Below are 27,471 nucleotides of genomic sequence, written 5' to 3' on the forward strand. Positions count from 1 at the left end.
AAGATGAACACTCTCACCCACAGTTACAGCCTCCCCACAATGAGCGTATCCGCCATTGCTCCTGGGCTCCTCCACCAGCCTTAGGCCTCATCCCCTCTTGGGATCACTGATGGCTCCTTTTCAATGATAGGAAGAAAGCTGAATCCCTGTGAATATGGTCTATATGGCATTTAGCAGCTTCCTGGGAAAGAGGGGGTACAAGTGGTCACGACTATTCCTGGATTGCAGCCTTGAAACTAAGGGACATAATTGCAGAATCTAATTTTTGGCTGAGATTTCTCCAAGTGCCATATTTAATGTGACACCACTCTGTGGGGGTTGCTCTCACCCTTGGTTGGTCAGAGGTATCTGGAATACCCAGAAGATTCTCTTGAACTCCAGAGAGAAGCGAGGGACTTCTTGGGGCAGATTGGACTTCTGGATTTGGGCCTGATGGAGACAGCACTTCCAGGGTCAGCAGATACAGGCATTCTGGAGTGGGCTGAGAAGCATCTTGCCCGCTCGCAAAGTGGCACCCATTTCCACGGGCTGACAGAGTCCTATGCGGCAGAGGGACTGTGTCCTAGCAAATGAACGTATTTTGGGTGAAACACAGTTCTTCACAAACTTTAAATGCAAGAAGTTAAAGACTGACCAGTTCAGACAGAATTGGCTTAAAGAAGCAGACTGGAAGACTGGATACCCGGCTCAGAACCTGCAAGCATGAGGATGCAGCAGGGCTGGACCAGGTGAGCGTCTCTGCCCCCAACCCTTATGAGTCAATCTTTCAGGGCACAGCAAAGCCTTCATCAGTCTTGGTTTTTCTTGGGATTAAAAGTAAATTATGTAATGGATTTTGAGTATACGGTCTCTAGTGCCCTAATTTCTCTTGAAGGAGAGAAATTATCCAATAGGAAGGGAAATTGACAAAAAGCCTGCATTGACTCCATCAGTTAATCAACAGGGATATATCGGCAAGGTGATTAACTCTACTAGAAGACCACAGCTCTGGCCAATTCTATTTTAAATCCAAGTAAGGGTGGTAGAAAATGTATATTTTCAAGTCTGGCCTAACAGTTATATACATACACAGATTTCATAGATTGATGCAAAAGAAAGGTATCTGGGGAGAGGCAGTTTGTGTCATTTATTCATTTCTTGAAAAATTGAGTGTTTGCTGTGTCCAAGACACCATTTTTAGCATTTTGGGACACATACTTTACACCCAGAGACACACACAGACACACACCCAGAGACACTCATACACACAGACATAGGCTAATACACACAGAGTCACACTCACACAGACACACCCAGAAACACTCATACACACACACACAGTCACACACACAGAGTGACACTCACACAGATACACACACAGACACAGTCACATACAGACATACACCCAGAAACACTCATACACACACACACAGAGTCATATACAGTCACACTCAGACACACAGACAGGCACAGTTAAATACAGACACTCACCCAGAGACACATACACACTCATAGACATACACTAATACACAGTCACTCACACACACACACACCCAGAAACACTCATATACACACACACACACACTGTTATACACAGAGTCACATACAGACACACAGACATACAGAGACATACATATACACACGTACACACTTATTCTCTGCCCTTCAGGAATTTTACATCTCTGTAAAATTTTTGACCTCTCAAGCAAATGCACAACAGCAATTTAAAACAATTTGGTTGTAGGGCAGAAAAGTGTGCTCCCTGTCTTTTGGGAGACTGGCCTGGGGAAGAAGATAATTGGGGCTAAGACCATCTATTAGCTTCTACTCCAGTGCATGTGTGGTGCTCATCAAGCGAAAAACCACCCCCTCCAGGCCCCGCCCCATGGTCCTACTGGATTATATAATGGACCTCAATAATTCCAAATGAGCTATTATACTCTGCCATATAATTATATATTTAGGACACATGTAGGGTTAAAAAAAGAAATCCACAGGAAAACACTGAAACAAATTGCAGAGCAATTTCAGTGACTGATTATATTTAAGCTGCAGTGTGTCAGCTGTTCTCATATTTTTTTTTCAGAGTTCCCAAATCCGTTAGACAATATTCTGAAGCTATCAAACACTGGTCTTTATTTTTGAATCAAAGTCATTTTAGAAACCACGTCCCTGATCTTTTCGAGACTCATAAAATATAAAAATGGCATCTCATTTTTTTTTGGACAAGCTTTTTATCTTCTTTGTCCTCTTCAGATAATAAAAATACTAACAATAACAAATAAAAGCAGTTGTCATTTACCGAGCTCACGTTCTCTGCCAAGTACTGTGGTATGTATTTTATATCAACTCATTTTAGTTTTCACAGCAAACGTAGGAAGGAGCCATGAGTTGTATGAAGTTCCTGTGGTTGAGGAAGTTTAAATATCATGTTTAAAGACACACAACTCATAAATGATGAAGTTATTACTAGAACTGGGCTAATCTATTCTTATAAGTTTTAGCAAAATGACAGCTATAAATTTCCATTTCCCAGAGTATTTTCATATGTGTTGTCCCATTGATTTTTCACAGTCCTGAACATAGATCAAGGCTCAGTAGAGTGTGGTTGCGATTTTACAGAGGGAAACCCAAGGCTCAGAGAGGTCATGATTTACCCAAACACAGCTCACTTCCAATAGGGCTGCTGAGGCTGTGGCCACGCTCTGCACCAAACAAAGCCAGTGTGCAAATTGGGCCACTGGACCCAGCTCCAGTGCTCATTCACAATCCCACACTGAAAAAAGCAAGAGAACAGAACAAACGCACACGCAAAACCACCTATGGCATTAAGGAGGTCTTTTTCCTCAAGTATGAGCTAGGCTTTTCCAGCCTGGCTGGAAAGCCTAGCAGAGGATGGGATTCTCTGCTAAGGTCAACAAGATGCGGCGCAGCCAGCGCTGGCTGCTACCTGCGAAGCTGCTTAGCACGCCCCACTGTGTGCCTGCCCAGGGGAGGACACGCAGCCCTAGGGGTCTGCTTATGATTTCTGCCCCTGCTTGTCTCTGCTGCTTGCAGCCAGCGCTGGCTGGACATGGAGAGCCAGCACCGAGTTCCATTGCTTCCATTTGGCACCAAGTGCCTGATGGAGCTGTCCAGTCTCAACAAGAAAGGGGCCTGAGGTGTTGGGGCAGAATGAGGGTCCTTGCTTGAGCTCACCTTGACTCTTCTCACAGGCCAGGCCGTGAAGGGAGGGGAAACGGAGCAAAGCCAAGAGACAGGGAAAAGTGTGGGGGATAACCTGGGGGCTGGAGGGCTGGTTGGGGGGTGCAAGGGGCGGTCGCGGTGAAATCTGGCCTTACGGGCACGGTGCTAGTGGGGAGAACGTTAAAGGAAGTCACTTTAATCTTCAGAATGAGCTCAGAGGACCACAGGGTGGATATGGAACCCCTATTCATTCATTCAATATATGATTAGATGTCAGTGTTGTTGGAGTTACATTTTAGGAAATGAGTATTCATAATGGAAGTCCTGGCACGGTTTCTTTCTAATCAGCAAAACAGGGTGGTGGGCTCAGCTGTGGCACCCTCGCAAGAGGCTCTTAATTTACGAGTGATGTTAAATTATGCTGGCTGCCATATAGTCAGATACGGGAAGTGATACAATAAGTCATTGGGGATGTGCTAGTTCTTCTTTTTTCATTTGACAACCACAGGAAGTGGCCATTAGCCAAGCCATCTGAGAGAAAGCATCTGATTGCTCTGCTACGTGCACAGTTTCTTGAGTAACTGCAAAAGCCTGACAGGAAGGACTGCAGGGGGTGGGGGTGAGAAGCAGGGTGAGGGGGAGGATAGAGATCTGGGGGTCAGGGCCCTCAGAAGCTAGCATCAGGACGGCTCACGTGGCTTGTTCTTCGCAGGCTCCCCGGGGACTATTCCAGGTTGGGCTAAGCCTAGTCAGGTTTGTCAAAGCCCTACAAAAATAGTTCATGTTATTTCTGTGGCAAATCATGCACAAAGAACTTATGAATAACTAATTTCTTACTTGGCTCTTTTCTAGAAAGGGTAATTCAATACAATGTGCTTTCCAGTCTGTCACGACTGCACGAGGGCAGAGGCAGATTGCAGGTGGGGCAGGACTTTGTAGCCAGGACAAACCTGACTGCAGAGGGTAGCCTGTTCCTCAGCCTTCTGAAGCCCTGACTGAGACTTGAAACTGCAGAGAAATTAGCAGGATTCTGGGGAGAACAGAGTCTGGAGACAACAGAATGGAGTGTGCATGTTTGAAGATGTATAGTTTCTAACAGCAATTTCAGTGCTTGTAGGCAATTTATAAATATTCAAGAAAGATGCTGCCATACTTGGCTGAAAGGCTGATGGAGATGGTATTAGGTAACGGAAGTTGCAGACAGTGGGGCCCTTTATGTATGAAGCTATTATAGGAGTCCCCTTTCCATCTGGGCAGTATGAACAGGCTGCAACTTACCCTCCTAGTTAGATCCTAGCCATCTTAGCTTCCTTTCCTGGCATAGCCAGCCATTGCTTTTTGACCTCTTTGTAATAAATACTTTTATGCCCATAAAAAGAGTGTTTTTTTTTTAATTAAGAAAAAAAGACTTTGATTGGATGGTTTCTAAGCTTTCTTGCACATCGGAGTCGCTGGGTGATCTTGACAACATTCCAGTGCCTTTCTTTTCTTTTTGTTTTTGTTTTTTTTTGAGACAGAGTCTCGCTCTGTCGCCCAGGCTGGAGTGCAGTGGTGTGATCTTGGCTCACTGCAAGCCCTGCCTCCCGGGTTCATGCCATTCTCCTGCCTCAACCTCTCCGAGTAGCTGGGACTACAGGCGCCTACCACCACGCCCGGCTAATTTTTAGTATTTTTAGTAGAGATGGGGTTTCACTGTGGTCTCGATCTCCTGACCTCGTGATCCGCCCGCCTCGGCCTCCCAAAGTGCTGGGATTACAAACGTGAGCCACCGTGCCCCGCCTTTCAGGGCTTTTCAAAGATCATTTTCTCCAACTCAATGTCCCTGCATTTTCCAGAGTTTGTTTGTTAGCATTGGGTAGCAGTCAGATTGGTTATTTTGCTGTAACAAACAACCCTGATGTGTCATGTTGGAGGGGCAAGGAAGCACAAGCCCATCTTATTCCTGGAAGGAAAGCCAGAAATATTTGTAGGAAAGTGATAGCTATGCCACAGGGATTATAGATTTTGCATTCTAGATTCTTTTAGTTTGAGTAATTCCTTCCGGAATTTTTTGTCTTATAATTTTGAGAATTAAGATATTAATTTTGCTGCCTCAAAATGGAAATGCTTTCTGGAACCAGGAAGGCAATACCTCTGGTTTTCTTGGACACTTTTGTGACCATTTTCTTAGTTTTGATTACTTTAGCAGTTAGAATTTTTTTAAACAAACAAACAAACAAACCAAAACAATAAATCCTACTGGTAGATCTGACATAGCTAGTGATTTTTGCACAAGGGCAAAGGAAATCAAAGAGCATAGAGCCTCTGTATGGTTTTGGGAGAAGGTAATCTTTCCTCTTGGACTTGCACCCTCCATCTTATTGGCCAGGGTTATGGGCCATGGCCACCTGGGTTGCAAAGAAGCCTCTCTTGCAGAGCAAGGGAAGGAGAAGGGAGAAATGTAAATGGCTTTGGTGGAACCGATGCACACTGTGAACCCTCAGGAGTAGGCAAAACATGTGCTGTAAACTCCAAGTCTAGGCCTTGGGCTATTGTCCCTGATAGTTCAATAAAACTCTCTAGTTAATCCCTAATACATTTGTGACTGCAATGGCCTGCAGGTTTTAAGCCATGAAAACAGTTAAATGACCTCACATGCAGTGTGAGCATCCATTCGGTAACCTGGGTCACTCCTTACCATTTACCCACATCTAGATTTTGGGTCATGGTGAGCTAAGCAGAGTTGGATAGAAATTGAATATCAAAATGGAAAATGTCTATACCAAAGTGATCCATCTGATGAAATACAGTTCAGAGACATTTTATAATAGAGCTACAGAATATTGAGGCTGGATGGAAAATGTGCAATGGAGCAGTTACAGTTCGGCATCCTCTGCTGAAGTGAAGCAGAGAATTAAGACAATTACCTAGTACTTCAGGCAAGAAGAGGTAGTGCTTGTCTTTCTGAAAATAACCTTCCTGAGTCCTATAGCTTCCCCCAGGCCACCAAAGATAACATGAGGCTATCCCCATATTTCCCCTGGACTATTGAGTTCATTCTGGAGGAAAATGGCTCTCAGGAGTTAATGGCATTAAGATGTGGTCTGGGCTTTTGGCTGGTAGATCTTCAGTGAAAGCAGATGGCCACAATGGTATTAAAACTAAAGACTGCAGTAAAGCTTTTAATTGAAAACAATTGGACCCTGCTGGATGGTAATTACCTTGGCTGCTTGCAAATAATATCCTGCCCCTGATGCCATGAAAGAAAAGCTGAGACGGAGTGAACAGGATCTGCTTGATGTGCATCTAATAAGCATGGAAGTCCCCAAACTACTTTCTCTAGGGGTCCTCCAGTAAAAAGAGTTAGAAATGAAGAGGAGAGCTTGCTGTAGCACAAATTGTAAAGACAAAGCGTTCATTTAAAAAACAACCAAATGGGTCCATATTTACTTGGAGAAAATTGGAGTTCCATACCTTCACGAAAAAAAAAAAATAATGATACTTTAAATACTTATTTCTTTTCTCAGTTAATGATAAACGCTAATGAGGAAGATGTCTCATTTGGATGAGTTCCTTGTAGATCTTTGTGCTGCGATGCCTGAGAAGTCACAGGCATTGGGCAGTCGAGGCTGAACTATAAGGTTCATTTTCCTCTTCACTTAAAGTTTTAACCTCTCGAAGCTACGATGGTTCAAATAATATTTAAACGTGGACAGTAGCTATGCAGGAGGCAGTGACGTAATAAAGTTTCCAGGGACTCAGGCTGGAGGTTAGATGCGTGGGCAAAGTTTGACCACAGGCTCCTTTCTAAAGAGTCTTAGAAGGGAAGACTAGGGGCGGGGTGGGGTGGGAAAGCTCTTAGGAAGCCAGGGGCTGAGTGGCTCCCAGGAACCACGCCTGAGATCTGAGTGGGTTCATTGCACGGGGCTGTAGCACCGCTGCTCCTGCGTGGCCTCCAGGTGGTCCAGGGGACCCCACTCACCTGCCAGGTGGGAAAGCCTGGCCTTTTCCTGGATCCTGGCTAGCACTGGGATTTACACGCCTGGTAATCACGCACTGTCAGGAGGCCGCTTGCCTGAACAGCCTTATCTCAGCAGTAAGGGGCACCCACCCGCCCACCCACCCAGGCTTGCCACGGTAAGTCGCCTCCACCTCCTAGCGGCTCCGCTGAGGCTTAGGGCGGGCACCCGGGAGGATGCTGGCCCTGCCCCCATTGACGTCATGCCACCATGTGACCCACTCTGACCAATGAGAGGCAAGCGGAAGTGACGGTTATTCCTCCTGCGCGGGAGCTTTGGGGACGCACTTGTGGATTCCTAGGCCTCTTCCGTTTGCCTCTGGGACTGGCGATACTCGAGGTAATGGCTACTGGGGCCAAGTCGTGGGCGACCTGCAGTGCATGGGTAGAGTAAGGTGCCTCCGCCCAGTCTAAACAGCCCTCCCCAGAGCTGGTGGGTTCCCGGGAGTGATGCCTGTTTGTCAGTGAGGCCCCGCGGGGACGAGGACGGAGCATTACGCAGCGCACTGCGCCCCCTTGAACTCTGCAGATGCCAGGGTGAGATGGGAGCACCGTGCCAGTCCCAAGGCAGTGCTGGGTGGGCAGTGTGGGGCCTGGGACGTCTACCTTCAGGCCCTCTGACTCTCGCTGGATTCGCTGTTCCAGGCAGTGCTGCAGCGCAAAGGCGCCAGGCCTGGCGTGGAACCCGAGCCTGCGCAGGGCCGCGGCTGCGTTCACAGGGAACGGTGACCCCATTGCGGCAAAACATCTAACTTAGCTTCACATACACGGTAATCGTTTATGGAGCAATAATAAAGCACAAAACACAAAATCCACGCGAAAAGGAAAATGTGCATACACGATTTCTTTATAAAAAAGAAACACTGGCCGGGCGCGGTGGCTCACGCCTGTAATCCCAGCACTTCGGGAGCCCGAGGCGAGCGGATCACGAGGTCAGGAGATTGAGACCATCCTGGCTAACACGGTGAAACCCCGTCTCTACTAAAAATACAAAAAAATTAGTCAGGTGTGGTAGCAGGTGCCTGTAATCCCAGCTACTCGGGAGGCTGAGGCAGGAGAATCACTTGAATCCGGGAGGCGGAGGTTGCAGTGAGCCGAGATAGCGCCATTGCACACCAGCCTGGGAGACAGTGTGAGACTCTGTCTCAAAAACAAACAAACAAACAAAAAAACACCAATAAAAGAAAAACTCCCTTAATTGTACTTTGGGAGCTGGGCTTGGCTATTTCCTTCCTAGAATATTCTCCTATGTTCTCGGCAGTCTAAGTTGTGTGCTGTTATGTTTGGTGGACATCACTTTGTACTCATTACATTTAATAGGGGCACAATTCGTTGGATTTCCCGAGGTCTGATTAGTGATGGTTTCTGAAGCAGCTAGTTGATGTTCAGTTCTGGAAAGTTCTCCCTTATAGAGCAGCGGGAATACTTTCTCAGATACCCTGTTGCCTTTAATGGCTCCACACATGATACCATTCTCTGTTAAGCAGCAGGTGAGCAGGAGGGGCGCTGTACAAGTCGTCAAGGTCTCTCCTCCAAAAGGCAAGATTCGCTTGTAACCATCTAATATGTGGTCTGGACAGTTCAAAGATAAGAGTTCCCTGGGGCCTGAGACAAGCCTCTTCCTTTGGGGAGGAGCCAAGTTTTAGGAAATCTGCCTTCACATTAAAACACAGTTTCTCATAGCAGCTCTGACTCGTTGGTCTGTGGGTCCTTGTAGAATGTCTCATCCCTCTTTATGTGGTACCTGTTTGAATGTTTGAAGGCAGTGACCCTCGTCCTCTGAGTTATTTTCTTCACGCCTTTTTTGAGCATGGGGTTGTGGTCTTTCTGCAGCCTTAGCAGTATTCCACTGGGGACCAAAGGGAGCCCATGCTTTGAATACAATTTTTGAATCATTCTATTCGTCCTATTTAGCCCTGAACATTTCAATTTTGGTGGCAGTGCCAGAATATGCGAATAAAAGACTATAATACACTCCTTGATACTGGATTTTGTTTGAGAAGGATGTAATGGAAAAGCAAGTTAGCTTGAAACATCCCATAATTTTTCATGGGTAGTTACAATAACTGCTTGCTGTTGGTATTATGCTATATAATTGCACAGTGTAATTGCTTCTTGTAGTCCTATAGTATCTGTTCTATAGCATTCTATTTTATAGGTATTTTTAAGGTGCATTTTTTATCGATTTGGCATATACACAACAATAAACTGCTGTGGAATTGATTAGATAGTAGAGTGAAACTGAAACATTTAGTGCATTGATTCTTAATCTGTAAAGATGTTTATTTGCAGTTCGGCATATATTTATTACTATGGTGTAAGTAATGTTAACATTAAAAAGAGTATTGGGGGTGTGTGTGCTTCTAATAATAAATTAGAAGTTCCATTGTGTGTTAGTCCATTCTCGTATTGCTATAAAGAATACCTGAGACTGGGTAATTTATAAAGGAAAGAGGTTTAATTGACTCACAGTTCTGCAGGCTGTACAGGAAGCACGATGCTGGCACCTGCTCTGCTTCTGGGGAGGCCTCAGGAAACTTTTATCATGGCGGAAGGTGAAGGGGGAGCAGGTGTATCACATGGCCAGAGCAGGAGGAAGAGCGAGGGTTGGGGAGGTGCCATACACTTTTAAACCACCAAATCTCATGAAAATTCACTCCCTATTGCAAGGACAACACCTAGAGGATGGTGCTAAACCATTCATGAGAAATCGTCCCCCACGATCCATTCACCTCCCATCACGCGCCACCTCCAACTTTGGGGATTACATTTCAACAGGAGATTTGGGCAGGGACACAGATCCAAACTAGATCACACCATTAGTCCTTTCCAGATGGTTCCCAGCTTAATGTAGGCCAATAGTAGAAAACCAAGTGATGACTAGAAGATCTCCTAGGCAGGGATGTTGATGCCTTGCATGTTTATACCTTTTCCATGCCTTGCACAGTGCTGTGACAGTGTAGGATCATGACTAATGTTAGTTGATTGAATGACTCTAGGGAGGTTATTGTTGAGTCTTCCAGAACTAGTACAGTCAAGTGGTGAATTTTCTTCATCTTTATTTTCCTTGAGCAAAAATGGAATGATTCCTGTTGCCTCTTTGAGAATGAGCATCCTACTATAAAAGAGCGTTTATAGGCTTTCTCACTGGGTCCTTGCTAAAGATTTCCTGCAGTTCTTTTTCTTGGTCTTCTTTAGTGTTTTACTAGTGTTTTCTGATGACTGCTATAATATATATATATGAATATTGTCTGTCTTTAGACATTAGTTTATTTTGACTCATTCCTGGTCCTTCTTTCTATTTTGCTTCTATTGGTGACCAATGATAGTATGTAGTTAGAATACTGAATTTAATTTTGGGGACGGATGGCACAAGGAGACTGGTAAGATGGAATGGAGGCTTGTTCTTTGAAATGACATTAACCTTTCAGGGTGTCAGGGAACTATTTAGTGCATTGATCCTTCAGTTTTTGAATTGTTCTCATTTTCTGTTTCCACATTTTGATCTGGTGAGTAAAGATCAGAGTGAAGAGGGGGAAGATGGGATGTGATTGGAGATGGGAAAGATGGATGGAAAGATGACATGGGGAAAGTAGATCTAGTCTCTCTGGGTCCTGGCAAGCTCACAGATAGATGTGGGCCTATGAATGGCTGAGAGAGCCTGATTTAGTTTATCACTATTAGAGGTAGTTGACTGAGGTAGCCAGGAAACGTTATTCATAGCTCTCAGTAAAGTGAATAATTTACTCCCTTCCCTCTGATAGAATGAAATCTGTAAAGCCTTTGGGACTCTTTGGATAAAGTGCTCTACAAACATGTCAGACGAGTTTTGGTTTTATTACAGAGAGTCCTGGGATGGAAAATGGGAGTTAAGTTAAACATAAGGATTTGTTTCCTGAGGGAGCCTCTTTTAACATAATTATTTTTAAAAAACAAATATGTGATAAAAGAGTTGAAATCATCTACATATTATAAATTTGGTATAGTTATATTTTGAATGCAGGTGCAACTCATTTTTTGGTAAATAATTAATATTGTATCTGCAGACTTGCAAAATCCCATATTATCACTCGAATGCAATGATTCTTACGCATGGTCTCTTGCTGAACCTGTAGTTACTGGGTCTTACAGATGTGCACAGCAGGCACACTGTACCAGTCACTGAGCTTTACTGGAAAATGAAAAAGCAAGTGGTGTGCATGTGTGAGTGAGTATGAGTGTGACTGCTACGGGAGGAAGGAGAAGTAAGGGCAGTGGTGGAGAGGGAGCAAAGGGAAAAAGAGAAAGAATTGGGATTCTTTAGAGGAACTGTCTCCAAGTTCTCCGTTTCTTCCTTAAGCTGAGGTGCTCAAATTGAACATGGTGTTAGGAGTATGACCATTGTTATTGGCAACAGTGACTCATATTGAAGTGCCCATGTATTGTTGAATGGATGGGAACATGATGAGGAGCTAACAAAGCACTTTGTACTCTTTGAAGAATGGCATTATGTTAATGTCATCCAAAATAGAAGTGATATTCAAAAGAAGGAAATGAGAAAAGGCAAAATGATATTTAATAATAGGAGATGGCTTTGAATGAGTTTAGCATTGTGGCCTGGTAGCATAATTTTAAGTAGGTCAGTAAGATTTCTTTTCTTTCTTTTTTCAAAATTGGTGTTTTCTTATAGTTGCTACAATTGATTGTTAGTGTAATTGACCAAAAGATATTCTTGGACACTGCCTCAGAGTCATAACTTTAGAGGTCAGGTCTGGTCAAGTGAAGGAAACATTTGAACTAAATCATGTATTATAATATACATAATGTATAATCATATATAATATTTATATATATAATTCATATTTTGTGTATGACATATTATGTATACATATTATATGTATACATGTTATGTTACATATTCATACATAATACATAATTAATATATACATATATAATCATAAGGCTGGGCATAAAAGGTGGCACCAGCTGCAGGCCATTCATCCACCTGTCAGCCACCTCCCCAGGAATGATCCACTAGCAAAATTATTGCTTCCTGTTCCCATGACATTATGTCCTGCTGGCCTAGAGGTCTTAGTTCAAGAGGGAGGAATGCTGTCACCAGGAAACACAACAATGATTCCATTAAATTGGAAGTTAAGATTGCGACCTGGCCACTTTGGGCTCCTCCTACTTCTAAATCAACAGTATGGAAGGGAGTTACAGTGTTGGTTGGGGTGATTGACCTGGACTATCAAAATGAAATCAGACTAATACTCCACAGTGGAGGTAAGGAAGAGTATGTGTGGAATACAGGAGATCCCTTAGGGCATCTCTTAGTATTACCATGCCCTGTAATTAAGGTCATGGGAAACTACAACAACCCAATCCAGGGAGGAGGACTACAGATGGCCCAGAGCCTTCAGGAATGAAGGTTTGGGTCACTCTAACAGGTAAAAAAAAAACCACGACCTGCTGAGGTGCTTGCTGAAAGCATAGGGAATACAGAATGGGTAGTAGAAGAAGGTAGTCATCAATACCAGCTACAATCATGTGACCAGTTGCAGAAACGAGGATTGTAATTGTCATGAGTATTTCCTCCTTGTTTTGTTTAGAACATGTTTGTGCATGTATAGACTTGTACTAAGAAAATCTTTTATTTCCTTTCTTTTATCATGTGACGTAAGATTTATTGACTTCATATCAGCATTTAAGTGTTGTTAACTTTATGTAATAGCATTTAGGTTAAGGATTAGTATGCTTCTGGTTGTATGAAGGGTATCTGTATTATTAGATGTAATTATGATCTTATTATTGTCTTTCTTTGAAGATTATGTATGGTTTCAGGAGATGTGTATGGGTTCAAGTTGACCAGGGGTGGACTTGTGATGATTAATATTGAGTGTCAACCTGATTGGATTGAAGGATGCAAAGTATTGTTCCTGGGCGTGTCTGTGAGGGTGTTGCCAAAGGAGATTAGCATTTGAATCAGTGGACTGGGAGAGGCAGACCCACCCCCAAGCTGAGTGGGCATCATCTATTCAGCTGCCAGTGTGGCTAGAATATAAGCAGGCAGAAGGAAGGTGGAAGGAGCTGACTTGCTGAGTCTTCTGGCCTTCATCTTTATCCTGTGCTGGATGCTTCATGCCCTCAAACATCAGACTGCAACTTCTTCAGCTTTTGGACTCTTGGACTTATGCCAGTGGTTTGCCAGGGTCTCTTGGGCCTCGGGCCATGGGCCATAGACTGAAGGCTGCCCTGTTGGCTTCCCTACTTTTGAGGTTTTGGGACTTGGACTGGCTTCCTTACTCTGCAGCTTGCAGACGGTCTATTGTGGGACTTCACCTTGTGATCCTGTGAGTTAACACTCCCTAATAAACTCCCTTTCATATATATGTGAATCCTATTAGTTCTTTCCCTCTAGAGAACCCTCACTAATACACCAGGGTAATGGAACACTTAGACTACTTTCTTTGGAAGTAATAGTTACTATCAAGAAGTTTATTTTATTTACTTGTAAAACCTACAAAGTTGAGTGGCAACAAAGCGATTGATAATTTTTGGAAAACACTGTGAACACAGCCTGCTGTCCCATAATTACTCCGTGTTCCATCTCATGAGGAAACCAGGCTCTGGGATATTCATCTGGTTTTGATCTTAGGGGTTACACACACAGCTCCATGAGATTATATGTGTGGTGAATGGAGATTCGGATTCCGTTAAATAGATTGGGAATTATTGGACAAATTCTCCACTTAGGCTTCTGAATTCCAGATGGATAACATATTCAGGTGCTTAGTGGATGCTTGGCTATGAATGACTAATCCAGATTGCTGGTTTATCAGCTTTGCATGGTAGCTTTGGTTTAATGCAGGGTAAGAAAACCCATAGTTTGTTCTGACATGCTGAAGAACGGTTTGCTGTTGAACCAGCTTTCCTCTTACCCTTGATGATTTTCAGAAGAGAAAGCCTGTGAATCTTTGCTTGGGTAGTTCATTTGAAACAGGTCATTATTCTTTTCATTAAGCACAGACAGGTAAGAATGGTTTCCTGAAACATCTGGTTTGCAGCATTGGCCTCAGGCTCCTACATTCATGGTCATAATAAAATCAGGCTAAACAACCACCTCTGCAGTCATGCTAGAGAAAGGGTTTTGCAGAAAAACAAGTAATGTAGCAAAATAGTGACAAATAAGTAACAAAAGACCAACCTGACTATTGTTGCCTGGCTAATGGGATAAGGTGATTGTGGTTGTCATTTCATCATAGTCAAGAACTGTCGCTCATTCATTTTCATATACACAACACTTTGAACAGTAGTTGATATGTTGTTGTCAGTAGAAAGATGTTTGTTGAGTGAATAACTCAAAAAAAATCAGAGGTATAGCAGTAGCAGCAGCATTCTCTGAGAGACTGACTGCTCATTTAAATATTACAATACAGTATTAGCCATACACCTAATATGGAAAAGTATGCAGGGGTTCCTTGCTATTTTGCCACATAAAGATGGTAGTGGGCAGAATTCTACGATGACCCCCAATGACCTATACCCTTGTATAATCCCCTCCTCTTGGGTTTGGATGGGACCTTTAACTTGCTTCTAACTAATAAAATATGGTAAAGGTAAAGGGATTTTGTAGAGTAGTTAAGGTCCTTAATCAGTTGACTTTATAATAATTGAAAGGAAGATTATCCTGTGTGGACCTTAATTTGAGAGCCCTTTGGGTTCCAGTACCAGAGCAACTAGCAGCCCTGTCCTAGCAGGGAACAAAGGGAGCTGGATGTGGGTGTTTTCGGTGTGCCTTTCATGGGACACTTCTGTAACCTGGTGGATGGCCTAATGCCTAGTTGTCTGACCCATGACCAGGGGGTTCCTTACATGGGAAACTTGTTTGTACTGGCAGACACCCTTGTGGCTCTGTGTGAGCTGTGTCCAGTTTATGATTACCTCAATCCACCACCACAATAGGAAACAAGCTAAAAGATTTTTACTTACAGATCTTGGTCAAGGAGGGTGTGTTGATGTGGGTGGGCAGTCCTCTGTCCTAAAGTCAGGCAAGGCAGGAATGAAGAGTTGGGCAGAGAGAGGGTGTGTGTGGCAACTAGCAGTATATATAAGGGAATAGGCTGTGGGCCCTCCAAGTTCGGGGGCAAATGCCTGAATCAATGGTCCCCTTAAAGGAAGTGGCAGGAAAGGGGGACCCAGTCTAATAGGCAGGAGAGATGCCTCTAAGTTCTCATCTCTGGCCACCAGCTTGAGCCATGTAGGTGTGGTGTCAGACTGGAAACTGCCAGGGGTCACTGAGCCCTGCTTCTGCAGGAGAAAGTTAAACTTGCATTCAGAATGGATGCTGAGGCAACACAAAATTGTAAGAATGCATTATAGGTCTGACCGAATCAGGCGAGCATTCTGAAAGAAACTCTAGGGGTCAGAAAGCTGAAGAAATCAGCTAGCTTCGAAGAAATGAGCTGACCTGAGTTATACAGCTGCGATGTAATGGATTCAGCCAACAACCCTGTGAACATGCCCAAGAACCCAGCCTCAGAGGAGCCCCCAGCCCTGGCTAACACTCTTGATTCCAGCCTTGTGAGATCCTGAGCAGAGAACTCACTAAGTCATGCCTGGAAACCTGCCCATAGAAACCACGAGATAAGAAGTGTGTGTTGTTTTAAGCCACTCAATTTGAGGTACTTTGTTACATGGAGATGGAAAACGAATACACAGGGCATCTGTAGATATTTATGGCATGCCTTGTCTCTGTTTTATCAAAGTGCTGTGTATTTAGTGTGTGAGACATAGATAGCAGCGAATGCTAGTTATGCCCTGCAAGCTGTGTTTCCATTCATGTTAAAGTATCATCCTGTATGTGGCATCTTGAACCAAATGAATATTTTGGGAAGAGGTTTCGCTTTCCCTTTTTTGGATGTTGTGAGTCACCAGGCAACTTCATTGATCACGTCAGACATCAGTGGATCAATTGGCACATGCAGCAGTCTTAAGACAGTTCCATAAAAGTTCTGTCAGCTTTTTACAAAATGTCACTTGCGATAAAATGTTGACAGTTCTTCGTATGTGTTAGCTGCACTTTCAGTATTGTTCTGGCTGATAATAATGATGGTTAGCTTAAAGGAGCACTCTTCAGCATCATGGGTTATGCCAACCAACCAATCAACCTTCCTTCCTCCCTCCCTCTCCTTCCTATTTATTTGTTTATTTATTTATTTATTTATAAATAAAAGAGATTAACTCTTGCTCTGTTTCCAAGGCTGGAGTGCAGTCGTAGCTCACTTCAGCCTTCAACACCTGGTTTCAAGCAGTCCTCTTGCCCTAGCCTTCTGAGTAACTGGGACTGCAAGTGAGAGCCACTGTGCCCAGCTGGTTATATCAACTTTTAATGCAGCATTTGTCTTCAGCTTGATACTTCTTGGTTTGTTGTATTTTCTAGTTTGGACCTGAGATTATTATGGATATGGCTCTCGTGGCTTCTTCTAGATCATCATATGCAATGTGAAAGGACCTAGGGAAGTTATTTGAGTTATTTAGTCCTTAACATTATCTATGTAATCAAAAGTGAGCTTTTGTTTAAGAGGTAGGAAAAAACAAGTAAAAGAAAAAAGAAGATAGTGGATTAAGGCAGAATATGACTTGCACTAATGGGCAACTAGTCTTATTTGACAGAAAATGGAGTTTAAACACATTTTTCTATCCTGATTCTTATGAAGTCTGAGAAGAGCTCTCTTCTAGTTTTAGATATTTTTAGTGTGTTTGCGTGTAGGAGGCAATCACAACTCAATGGAAATAAGTGGTGACGGATGCTTCAGGAGAGGGATTTGTGTGTAGATTGGCTCTCTGGACCTGCCCCTCTTCCATTTAGAGAGACAAGTTGGGTAGTTTGCACCAATTAGATACACTGATGTGAAATTTGGAAGGCATTAGTGAAGCAGAGACAATCTTCTTGCCCTCTTTTGGCTGTTTGGATTTTTTTGTATAGAGTGTTCCGCGTTTGTGCTCAGGCTTCTGGGTTACAAGAGGGTGTTGTGATTTTGGCTCTGGTATCAGCTTCCTAGTCCTTTGATGGCAGCTCCTGGAATGTCTTCTTGAGCTTGCAGCTCTAGTGGTGGCTTCAGAAGAAGGAACTTCCCCTTGAGGGTAGTTCTAAGTTGTTACCAGAGTCATAGTTGTAAGTCCAACCTGGAAAGGTTCTTGCAGACCCTCCAGCAAATTTCAGGCCCCTCATTCCATGTATTCAGTGCTTTACAGTTTAAAACACCTTGAGTAACTTGCCCTGAATCCTGAATCTTGATGCGTATGTGTAGTTTAGCATATGCACTGAATATTTTTTGTTTATGTATCCTCTTTTATTGATCAGTCTTGCAAAAGGATTATCCATGTTTTAAGCCCTTGTAAAAATCCAGCCTTTGGTTTTGTTAATTTCTTTTTTTGTGTGTCTTTGTTTTCTATTTCATCATTTTCTGTTATACTTTCAGTATAAACTGTTTCATTATTTCTGTTTCATCATTTTGTGTTCATACTTCTAAATTTTTTAAAGTTTTATTTTGTTGTTATATAACTATTTAAGTTTTATACTTGGTTCATTAACTTTAAGCCATTTAAAAACTTTTTTTCTAAAATAAGCACTCAAGCCTATACATTTCTCTTTGAGGATGGTATAGATACAACATGTGAGTTTTGGTTTGTGATATATTTATTATTGTTTAGTCCAGAGCATTTTAAAATACCAGTTACGGTTTATTCTTTGAACCAAGAGCTATTTAACAAGGTGTTTTTAACTTTATACATTGGTGGGGGGTGTAAAAATTCTTTTTCTTTTTGATTTTTAACTTACTTGCACTGGGTCAGAGAATGTGGTTTGTACTATAGTGATTTTTAGAAATGTGTTGAAGTTTTGTTTATGGCCAGGAATATTTTTATAAATGTTCATGTGTTCTTGAAAATAACTTCTGTAGCTTTAGGAAGCAAATCAGCGTAGTTATTTATATTATTCAAATATTCTATATTTTTCATATTTTTTATTGCTTGGTCTACCAATTATTTAGAGAGGAATGTTACTGTTTCCCTCTATATTGGTAGATTTGTCAGATTATCTTGAAGTTCTGCCATTTAAAAGTATATTTTGCAGTTATATTAATAGGTGCGCCTACAAGGTTAAGATTTTTAGAAATTTTCATAATAAAAATGATAATAAAATTCATCATTTTATTATAGCCTAATGGCCCCATTTATGTCTAGTAATACTTATTACTTTAAAGACTATTTCTCCTATTAATACCAATTATTTTATTAGTATTTTCTGTGTTTTTTTTATTTTCAACTTTTCTTTCTGTCTTAGATATGTTTCCAGTATACTGCGTGTGTATGTATGTATGGGTGTGTGTGTGTGTGTGTGTGTGTGTGTATGTATTTTTCTTTCTAGCTATACATATTGTGGACAATATAGATACAATTTCTCAATATATATGTAATTTCTCTGACAATCAATGTCTTTTAACTCATGAGTTTTGTGATCTATAATCACATTTATTGTGATTATAGATATATCTTATTTATCTTGGCCATTTCATTTTTGTGCTTTATATTTGCTCTGCTTTTTATTAGTGCTTTTCTTTTTTGTTTATGTTTGGATTGACTGGCCTTTTCTTCCTTTTCCTTCTTTATTGTAATTTTTTCTATACTGATTTGAAGTAATGTATTATCTTGTAGTGATTTTCCAAAAATCACTAAAATATATTTAAGCTAAAGTCTAAATTCAGTTAATATCTTTACTTTCTTCCTAAAGAATAAAAAAAAACTTAGAATGTCTTAATTTCAATCATGATTGTCCCAATTAATATACTATTGTTCTCCAGTGTTTTAGTATTTATTTTCCCTACTTGAGATTTGTTGGGTTTCTTGAATCTGAAGATTTATGTCTGTCATTAATTTGGAAAAATTCTCAACCATTATCTCTTCAAATATTCTGTCTCATTGTATTATCTCCTTTAGAAACTTCAATTAGATATATGGTAGGCCATCTCACTGTATTACTGTGTTTCTCAATTCCTTGTTAATATTTTCTTTTTCCTCTTTACATCTCTGTGATACATTCTGGAATATTCATTCAAATTTATTTTTCACTTCACTAATTCTCTCTTCAGAGATGTCTAATTTTCTGTTTTCACCCAACCTTTGCATTCCTAACTTTATTATATTAAATTTATTTTGTGTGTTTATTTTATTTTCCACCTTTTCCAATTTTAGAAGATATGGTTTTTTCGTGATTATTAATTTTGCATCATGAGTTTGGTATCTTCTTTAATTTCTTCAAACATACTAGATATGTGTATTTTATATATATATTTTGATAATTCTCAATTCTACTTCTTTGTGGGTTTGCTTGTTTATAGTAGCTTTTATCCTTATATGCATTGCTCGACTTTGAATTGTGAAACATATTACTTGGAAATTAGTGTGTAGGAATTCTTTGAGGTCTGGGTTTAAGGTTTTTGTCCTGTGTCTATCGAGAGAAATACCATGGATCACAGAGCAACATAAGTAGGGTTAATTCTGGCCCCAAACACAGTGAGTACCAGAATGTGGTTAGACGTTCTCAGGGAATTTTCCTCCCTCCATTCAGAGCCCGTGCTGAAGCAGTCTTTTCATGCTGCCTTCTTCTTGTGGGTGTTGTTTACCGAGGGTCCTGGTGTTCATTGTGTGGTGGTCTCTGATCTGATTTAGTGGCTTACATATACTTGCTCTTCTGTTTTCCCCACTCAGCCCTCAGACATTAGCAGATCGCCACATCTTTCAGCCTTAGCCCTTGCTTACCTCTTTCTATTCAGGATTTGTCATTGTTTTTGGTATGTGAGAATGTTCTTTAAATTTTTGCCAGGCTAGTTATAAAAATATTTAAAAATGAATATTTTATATATTAGTTTTAATAGATTTGTATTTGGAAGCTTTTAAGCATATGTCATTGTTTATCTTAATGAAAATGGAAAGTACCAGAGTCTTACTGGAGGTTAGGTTCATCTGATGCAGGTAATTAGGCTGTAACTTCCCTAGAGCATCTATAATGCAGGACTTCATGATGAAAATAAAAAGGATACACGTAGGAATTTAACTCAAGCTGGAGAATTCCAAGGCTTCAGTCACTTAAAAGGAGTCACAAGAAGAGGTTGTTGTTCTGTTGTTATTTCTGTGGTATCTTCAGGTGTAAGTCTGCCTGGAGAAAATAAAAGTCATCATAACAAAAAATAGACACCAATCAATAGAAGAATGACTGGTCTCATGGAAACCTCCTTCCTTCTTTATCATAGTCTTTATTACATCAGACATTGCCATGCAAATGCCTGCAAAACATTTGCAAAGTGAAATTTTGAGCCTTACAATAGAAGCAGGATTTATGAAATTACTGAAAGTGATGTTGGAGAACTGTTCAAATCTTGTGCAAAGCCCTTGAAAAGTGAGTTCCTGGGAAGGCTATACTGGGTAACATGTGAAGAGTAGAAAATTGATAAGGACAGTGATGTGATAAGTTTCAACAGATCAAGAGGGATGCTTGGAAGCATTGATGAAATGTGCTGTGATATTTTTGCAAAACTGACCCTCTTTTTGATTGGGCTGAGGAAGTTGGGTATAAATGTAAGCTGTCATGCTCAAACACTGCCACCATCCATACTTGATGCATTGTTTGTTTAATAAGAACCTAAAAAGATGTTAAATAGAAACAAAACAAATTTGTTTTGATTTCTTTGTTTTTATCTTTGAGTTCAAGATAAAACCTCAGTTGAACAGTTTGATCATTCAACTGTGATATATTGGTTTCTATTTTAAGTGGATTCACTTGAGGCAGCTTTTCTTTCTGTACTAACTTAATGATAATTAAGCCTCCTGTATGGCAAATTATCTGTAGCATAAGTCTGGTATAGACTCCCAAGTCCTTTATATGATTGAAGCTCTTAGGCAGGGCAAGAGTACATACCATGCTGGTCTGGATGCCTCTTTTTTGTTGTGTGGTCCGGATTTAGATGATCCTTTTCTCTGTGATCTGTGCACACCTGCGCTTGGAGGGTCACTTTGGTGTATGAGGACCTTTATGACCTTTTAGGGAAAATTCAGTCTACAGTGATAAATATTTAATATTTATGCAGAGTATAAAATGCTTCCCCAAGGTGTTCTTGAGGCTTCTGCTCCAGTATGGGCTATAAATTGCCCTACCAGTTTCTTTTCCTCTGGAAATGCCATTTTGCCCTGCATTGGCTTATAGATCAAATTGGATGCCTTGGCAGTTTCTGCCGAGTCTCTGTATCCAGTCATTGACATGCTGTGGTAATGGAAAATGTTTTCTCTTGTTCAAAGGTTAATGGACACAATAACTGCTTGTTGGGATTCAGGCTGAGAATGGATTCTCCAAGTTGGGTAGAGACCCACTCAGTGTCTTGACCCTTCCTGAGTATGTAGCAGAAAGGATATAGCAGTCCTTGGATATCGATATCGGTCTTTTGGTGTCCAGTCTGAGGGGCAGATTAACGGTTAAATGTATAAACTCAGGGATCCGAGAGCCTGCATCTGAATCCCAGTTCTGTCACTTACTAGATGTGTGGCTTAGATACGTGACTTAACCTCTTCGTGTTTTGATTACCTCATCTACAAAAAGAGCATGATTATTGTTCTTACCTAATAGATTTCTTATGAGGACCAACATGAGCCACTGTTTGGGATATGGTTAGTAAGTGTCAAGTAAGTGTTTGTTAAAATAAATTATATAAATCACAAAGCTGAGAATTGTGATATTTTAGACATCATACTGAGAATTCTGAGATTTCAGACATAAAGTCACATAGAACAGTTGAAAGGAGTGTGTGCGCATGTGCGTGCGTGTGTATGTGTGCGTGTGTGTGTGCACGTGTGTGTATGTGGATGTTTGAAGATGATTCTGAATTAGAGAGTACTCAGCAGCATTAAACCCTCCTCAGATGTTAGAGTCCAATATTGGCACATAGAAAGTGAAGGGAATATTTGCTGGGACTAGATGATTCTAAATTATTCACGAAGGCTTTGCAATCTTGAATCCTTTAATTCCATCACATCTCTAGTACAAAAGGCAAAGCCAATGTTTTCTGGTTATAGATTTTGTAAAATAAAATCCTTCGGCTGTGCCAGGCTGGTGAAACTATTTTAATATGAGGTATCAGCTGCTGTATCTATTGCTTCAATTAAAGCCTACCACTGGAGAAAAACCAGGGGAAACCCAACTCCATGAAGAAAAAAATCATGAACAGAGGCATTTTTAATCTCTGGCTTGCTGTTAAGCTTGTGGGACTGTGCTTTGGGATTTCTGTACAAAGACAAAGGCTCAAGCTGGTAAATGAATTCTTTCCTAAGTGAAGCAATACCAACTAGTCCTTAGAAATGAACACTTCACATTTTGGGGGTTTTCTTGTTGGCCCAGTGCCCTCATTACCTTTCTGGCTTCTGTGCCTTTTTGCCTCTGTGGCCCTTGCCTACTACCCCTCCCCTCAGTTCTTTTCTCACCTCTCCCGCCCAAGAAGAGACTGCACCCCTTCGCAAGGCGTCTGCCCAGACAAAGGCAAGTCCTTCTCCCCACATGGACTCTTACAGCACCATTTTCCCTACCCTTCATTTGGCGTGTGGAATGCATTGTTGGGTACAATCTGTCTCATATTATCAGCTATAATGTGACTTCACAAGGATAAGACTTCTATTTACACTTCATTAAATTTCTACACTTGCAAGCATAACAGATGCTGAATAAACAGCTACCAAAGGATTTGATTCTGGGACCCTCATTTCCAGTCCTGGCTCTGCCACCAGCTTGCTAAAGTAATTTTTGATGTATTAGCTACACACACTGTTACTCATACATGCCTTAAGTAATCATAGTCATAATAACAGCAAAACAGGTAACACTTACTGAATTCTTCTTACATTTCAGTATTCTAAGCATTTCAGATTTGTCAGCAAATTTAATCCTTACAAAACAGCTATAAAGTAGGTACTGTTTGTCATCATCATTTTATAGATGGGGAAATTGAGGCACTGAATAGTTGAGTAACTTGCTCAAGAACATAGAACTAGTAGTGACAGTCCCAGAGTTCAGACCTAGGCAGCCTGGCGGCTCAATTAGCTGACTCCAGTAACAACAATAACCTCCCGTGGCAGCTTTTGATGTGTTTACTTGGCGAGGCTACGGTCTAACGACGCAGTCGGCCACTAGTCTAGGTGTTGCCCTGAAGGGATTTTGCAGGTGTAATTGAAGTCCATACTCAGTTGACGTTACAGAGGTTATCCTGGGTAATCTGGGTGAGCCTGACTTAGTGGGCCCTTGAAAGCAGGGCTGAGGCTTTCCCAGAGAGAGGACATTCCACCTGCCGATCCAGCAGCCCTGTCCTCCCCATGGTCTTCGTGTCCTGACCTCCTGTCCTGTGGATTTCAGTGTACTCAGCCCCCACAGTCCCATGGATGGTTCCTGGTCCTCGATCCTTCCATGTGTGTCTTGTACTGGCTCTGCTGCCTTGCTTGGACCCTGACCAGGACACACTTTGACACCCACCTAGTACTCCAGAGTTTGCCTGGAGCTGTCATAGCCCTCACCCGGGAGCACACTGTTCCCTTTAGGGGCTCTCCAGCATCCCTCGTGCCTCTCATGAAGATCTTCCCTCCCTCCATTCTGTCTGGTGGGTTCAGAAAACTTAGAAAACTCTTCTTTCCATTGTAGGTAATTCTATCCCTTCCCCACAGTGGACTGGGAACAGCTTGAGGGTGGTGGCCTGTCCATCTCTTGCATCTGCCATCAAAGCCAAGAGTAATGCTGGCTCATGCCAAGTGCTCCATGTTTGCAGATGGGAAGGATTGAATATCTTGGGCCAAGTTGAAAAAGGTGACCTTCTGGCTTTTATGGGCAGGAATTGCTTTTCTTACTGGGTGCTAATAAGTGCTTTAAATCTGGGTGACAGCAGAGCTAGAAACATTAGGATTGCGGTAATTCACTAGGGATATTTATTCTAATGATTGACTTTCAGATTTTACCCCTTTAACTGCCATGCTTAACCTTTATTCTCCCAAGTTAAAATTTACTGCATTTCCCTAGGTTTCATAAGAAATGAGTGACTGTGAGTATGTGTATGTTTTGCCTGGGCACAATCATTCATTAGTGACCTAAACTTGCATGAATAAATGTCCATTCACAGTAATCAGAGGTTATTGTGCATTTACGGAAATAACTGGATCAAAGAGGCCTTTCTCCAGAATATCGAGGTCCCAAATTAATTGAAATATCATCAGAGTAATGTTTTAATTTTCTCTCTCTGTTCTGTCCTTTTCTCCTTTTGTGAAACAAACATGACCTCCTCCAGTTTAGTAATTGTGTTTTCTGAAATAGAGGTGGTAGCATGAGAGAATTCATCAAAAAGCAGTGAGCTCGATCAGACCGAGGCACGATGTTGAGAATGGTATTTCTTTGATCATGTTCCAGGGCAGAGTGGCTTGGTTTTGTGTCCTGGGCTCAGGATATGGAAGGCGTGCCCACTGGGTGGGACTGCGCTGGTCTGTGTGTGTGTACTCATTGCTGTTCCCTCACTTGGTTTTGTGTCCTGGGCTCAGGATATGGAAGGCGTGCCCACTGTGGGGGACTGTGCTGGTCTCTGTGTGTGTACTCATTGCCATTCCCTCCAGCATGTGATGATTTTATCAGGGAACTTTACTGTAAATAAACATGATCAAGTGAAGCCTCTGCTTCCGGGTAAGACAGATGTGGGTACCACACAGTCTTGCTGCAAATGCATATGTCAGATGTGCCTATTTGAAGAAAATTCAGCCCCAGGCAGCATCTGATTTTTATGGGACATGAACTGTGCATTTCCACATGTGGACGACTCACATGGTCCTTCCAGGGATAAAAGTCTCTTATGAATGTGCTTGAATGGGATTAAGCACAAACTAGTTTGGAATTTGAGGGAGAAAATGGTGTTGGTGAAGTTCACTTCAGTGGTTTTCTCATAAAAGTAGAAGAAATCAAATACTTTTGAGTCTCCTGCCTGCTCTGAACATTTGTGTGTGCACATGTGTGCAAGTGTAATAGCCAAAGATGTGATATCTTGATTTTGACTTCAATTCTTGTCATTTTCAAAGCCTAATTCATTTTCATCTTTCCTAAGGATAACCCATGACTTCTTTCAAAATCATTAGAGAAAGAAATGATCTTCCTTAATGATGTTCTAAAAACAGAGGAGAGGTCAAATAAAGGCATAAAGGCATTTATAAACATGCGCTCTCCACTCTTGAGCTCACTTTAAAATTTTCTGTTCAAGCTGTTGTATACAAAAATACCCCTGTCTGCTCTGAGGGCTACCAATGTTTTAGTGATTAATCAGGCTTGGGCTCTCTGAAGGCATGAACACTTTGAGAAAGAAAGAGCTTATTATCGTCATTCTTGAAATTTGTGGCACAGAGTGGGAAGACTGACAAAAGTTGGAGCAAAACCCAGTGTGCTTCTCTGTCTTTGCAGGAGAGTACTTCCCAATGTTACCAGTGAGGAAACTGAGGCCTGAAGAGCTTAAAACTCTTTTTTTACTCTATTGCTAGAGATTAGGACATGATTGTTCCCAGACAGGGCTGATAGGAAAGAAAGTTCACAGCAATTCGGGAAGCCCTTAGGAAGCTCCAGATGAAAGGCATTGGGGAGGGAGTGCAGCGTAGAACGTGACTGAAGCTCGGAATGGAGCAGGCTGAAATAATTGAGATGCTTTTAATTCGTAAACAAGGTTAGTCTGGTGTCCATCCAGATATTGAATTTCAAATGGGAAGATTTCAGCTGTAGCCAGAGATGATTTCTCAGGATTTTTAGTCTCACCTGGGAAAAGCAATAAGGAAGTCGTGTTTAATCAGCAAGTGGTGGGAAGAGCACTGGCTTCGGTTGGCCAGGCCACAGGTGAAAGCCCAGGCCCATCACTCACCAGCTCTGCAGCTCCCACTTGCCCAGCAGATCTGGCCCTGCTTTTGATCATCCTCCATAGTATGCCACGTAGCAGGCATTTAAATAAGCATGGTTGTCCTCTGTTAGGAGATGTGGAAGCCATCTCCATGAAGGTGGCACACCTAGTCACTAATAGGTGATTGCTCTGTTCTGATGCACAGTGGCTATTTTCATATTTAGATGATTCTGCAGGGAAAACATTAAATTGCTCAGAAGGCTTGAAGGATTTCACTGGAAGAAAAATAATAGTTGAACCTAGTGTAGTGTTAATCGGTCCCTTAAAATGAAAAGCTACATTCAATTCCATAAAATATCAATCGTATCATTTATTCTACCTATTAAGTGTGTCATGAAGCACGCACAGTTGAGTAGGGGAGATAGACTCAACAAACAAACAATGTAGTGCATGGTTAGTTGGAGCAAGTGACCTCAGACTTTGGTGGTGGAGGAGGGAGCTGGGAGAGGCTTCAATGTTCAGACTACTTTTGAGCTGAGGTTTGAAAGATACATGTGGATTTGCCAGGGAGAGGTGGGGAAGGCAGGGGTGTTCAGAGGAGGAATACTTCTCATAAATTCAAGAGGGGATGGCACTGATTCTGGCTGGCCTTACATATTGGCCCTCCTTACAGATGTGATGACCAGAGCATCAGGTTCTTCTCCTGAGGCTCAATAGGTAAGTTAGTGCCCTGTGCTGAGAGCCAGGGTTAAGGATGGAGCGGAGTTCTTTTTTTCTGGTCGTAGTGGCACCTCTTAAGTGAAGACGAAGCCATGGACCAAGAGACCCTGGAAGAGCAAGCTCAGGGTGGGTCATGGCTCCCCTTGTAGGGGCACAGGCTGATTGCATAGGCTGGCGGGGCTGAGACAGCCCTCCTCGACTCATCAAGCCATGTGCCTTGCCCACGGCTGTGCCCAGCTGGAGAACGGGGCCAGGCCCAGGCAGTTCTTGGTGAGGGACCCTCAGGAGAGCAGAGTCCTGTTGGGTCTTCCCTCAACAGTTCCCAGGTGGAAGGTCTGTGTGTGGCAACCCCGTGACTCCAGGTTGGCTTGGAGTTAGGTCCACCTGACCATCCAGCAGCAGCGGTGTTCACATCAGGCCACAGTCCTGGGGTTTGTGGAAGGACTTCTGCCAAACTAAGTCGGGACCACTTCACATCCTTCTGCTGCTGGGATGTAATGAATATATAATGTGCCTTTTATGGAGCGACAGTTTTCACATCACAATTTACTTTTTCTCTTTTCACCTGTCTTTATGGAATAATCTTTAGAAAAGAAAATCTGCTAAAAATAGGCTCTGAAAGCATCAGTAACGTCTGCTTCAAAATTCAGTATTAAGATTTCT

General features: G+C 42.0%; 2 long non-coding RNA genes across 3 annotated transcripts in view; one reads left to right on the forward strand and one right to left on the reverse strand.

The window, feature by feature from the left end:
- Nucleotides 1-270: 270 nt before the first annotated feature.
- LOC109027273 (uncharacterized) lies at nucleotides 271-7,290 on the reverse strand. The gene is made up of 2 exons (XR_002006391.3): nucleotides 7,127-7,290; nucleotides 271-562 (listed from the first exon to the last, which is right to left on the reverse strand). It is a non-coding gene; the product is annotated as an uncharacterized lncRNA (long non-coding RNA).
- Nucleotides 7,291-7,418: 128 nt separating this feature from the next.
- The window catches only part of LOC109027206 (uncharacterized), a 93,779-nt gene continuing 73,726 nt past the window's right edge, over nucleotides 7,419-27,471 (forward strand). For both annotated transcript variants that reach the window (XR_008680530.2, XR_002006312.3), the window contains exon 1: nucleotides 7,419-7,502. This is a non-coding gene — a long non-coding RNA (uncharacterized lncRNA). The remainder of the gene's footprint in view (nucleotides 7,503-27,471) is intronic.

Source organism: Gorilla gorilla, chromosome 5 (assembly GCF_029281585.2).
Source record: "Gorilla gorilla gorilla isolate KB3781 chromosome 5, NHGRI_mGorGor1-v2.1_pri, whole genome shotgun sequence".
NCBI classification, from domain to species: domain Eukaryota; kingdom Metazoa; phylum Chordata; class Mammalia; order Primates; family Hominidae; genus Gorilla; species Gorilla gorilla.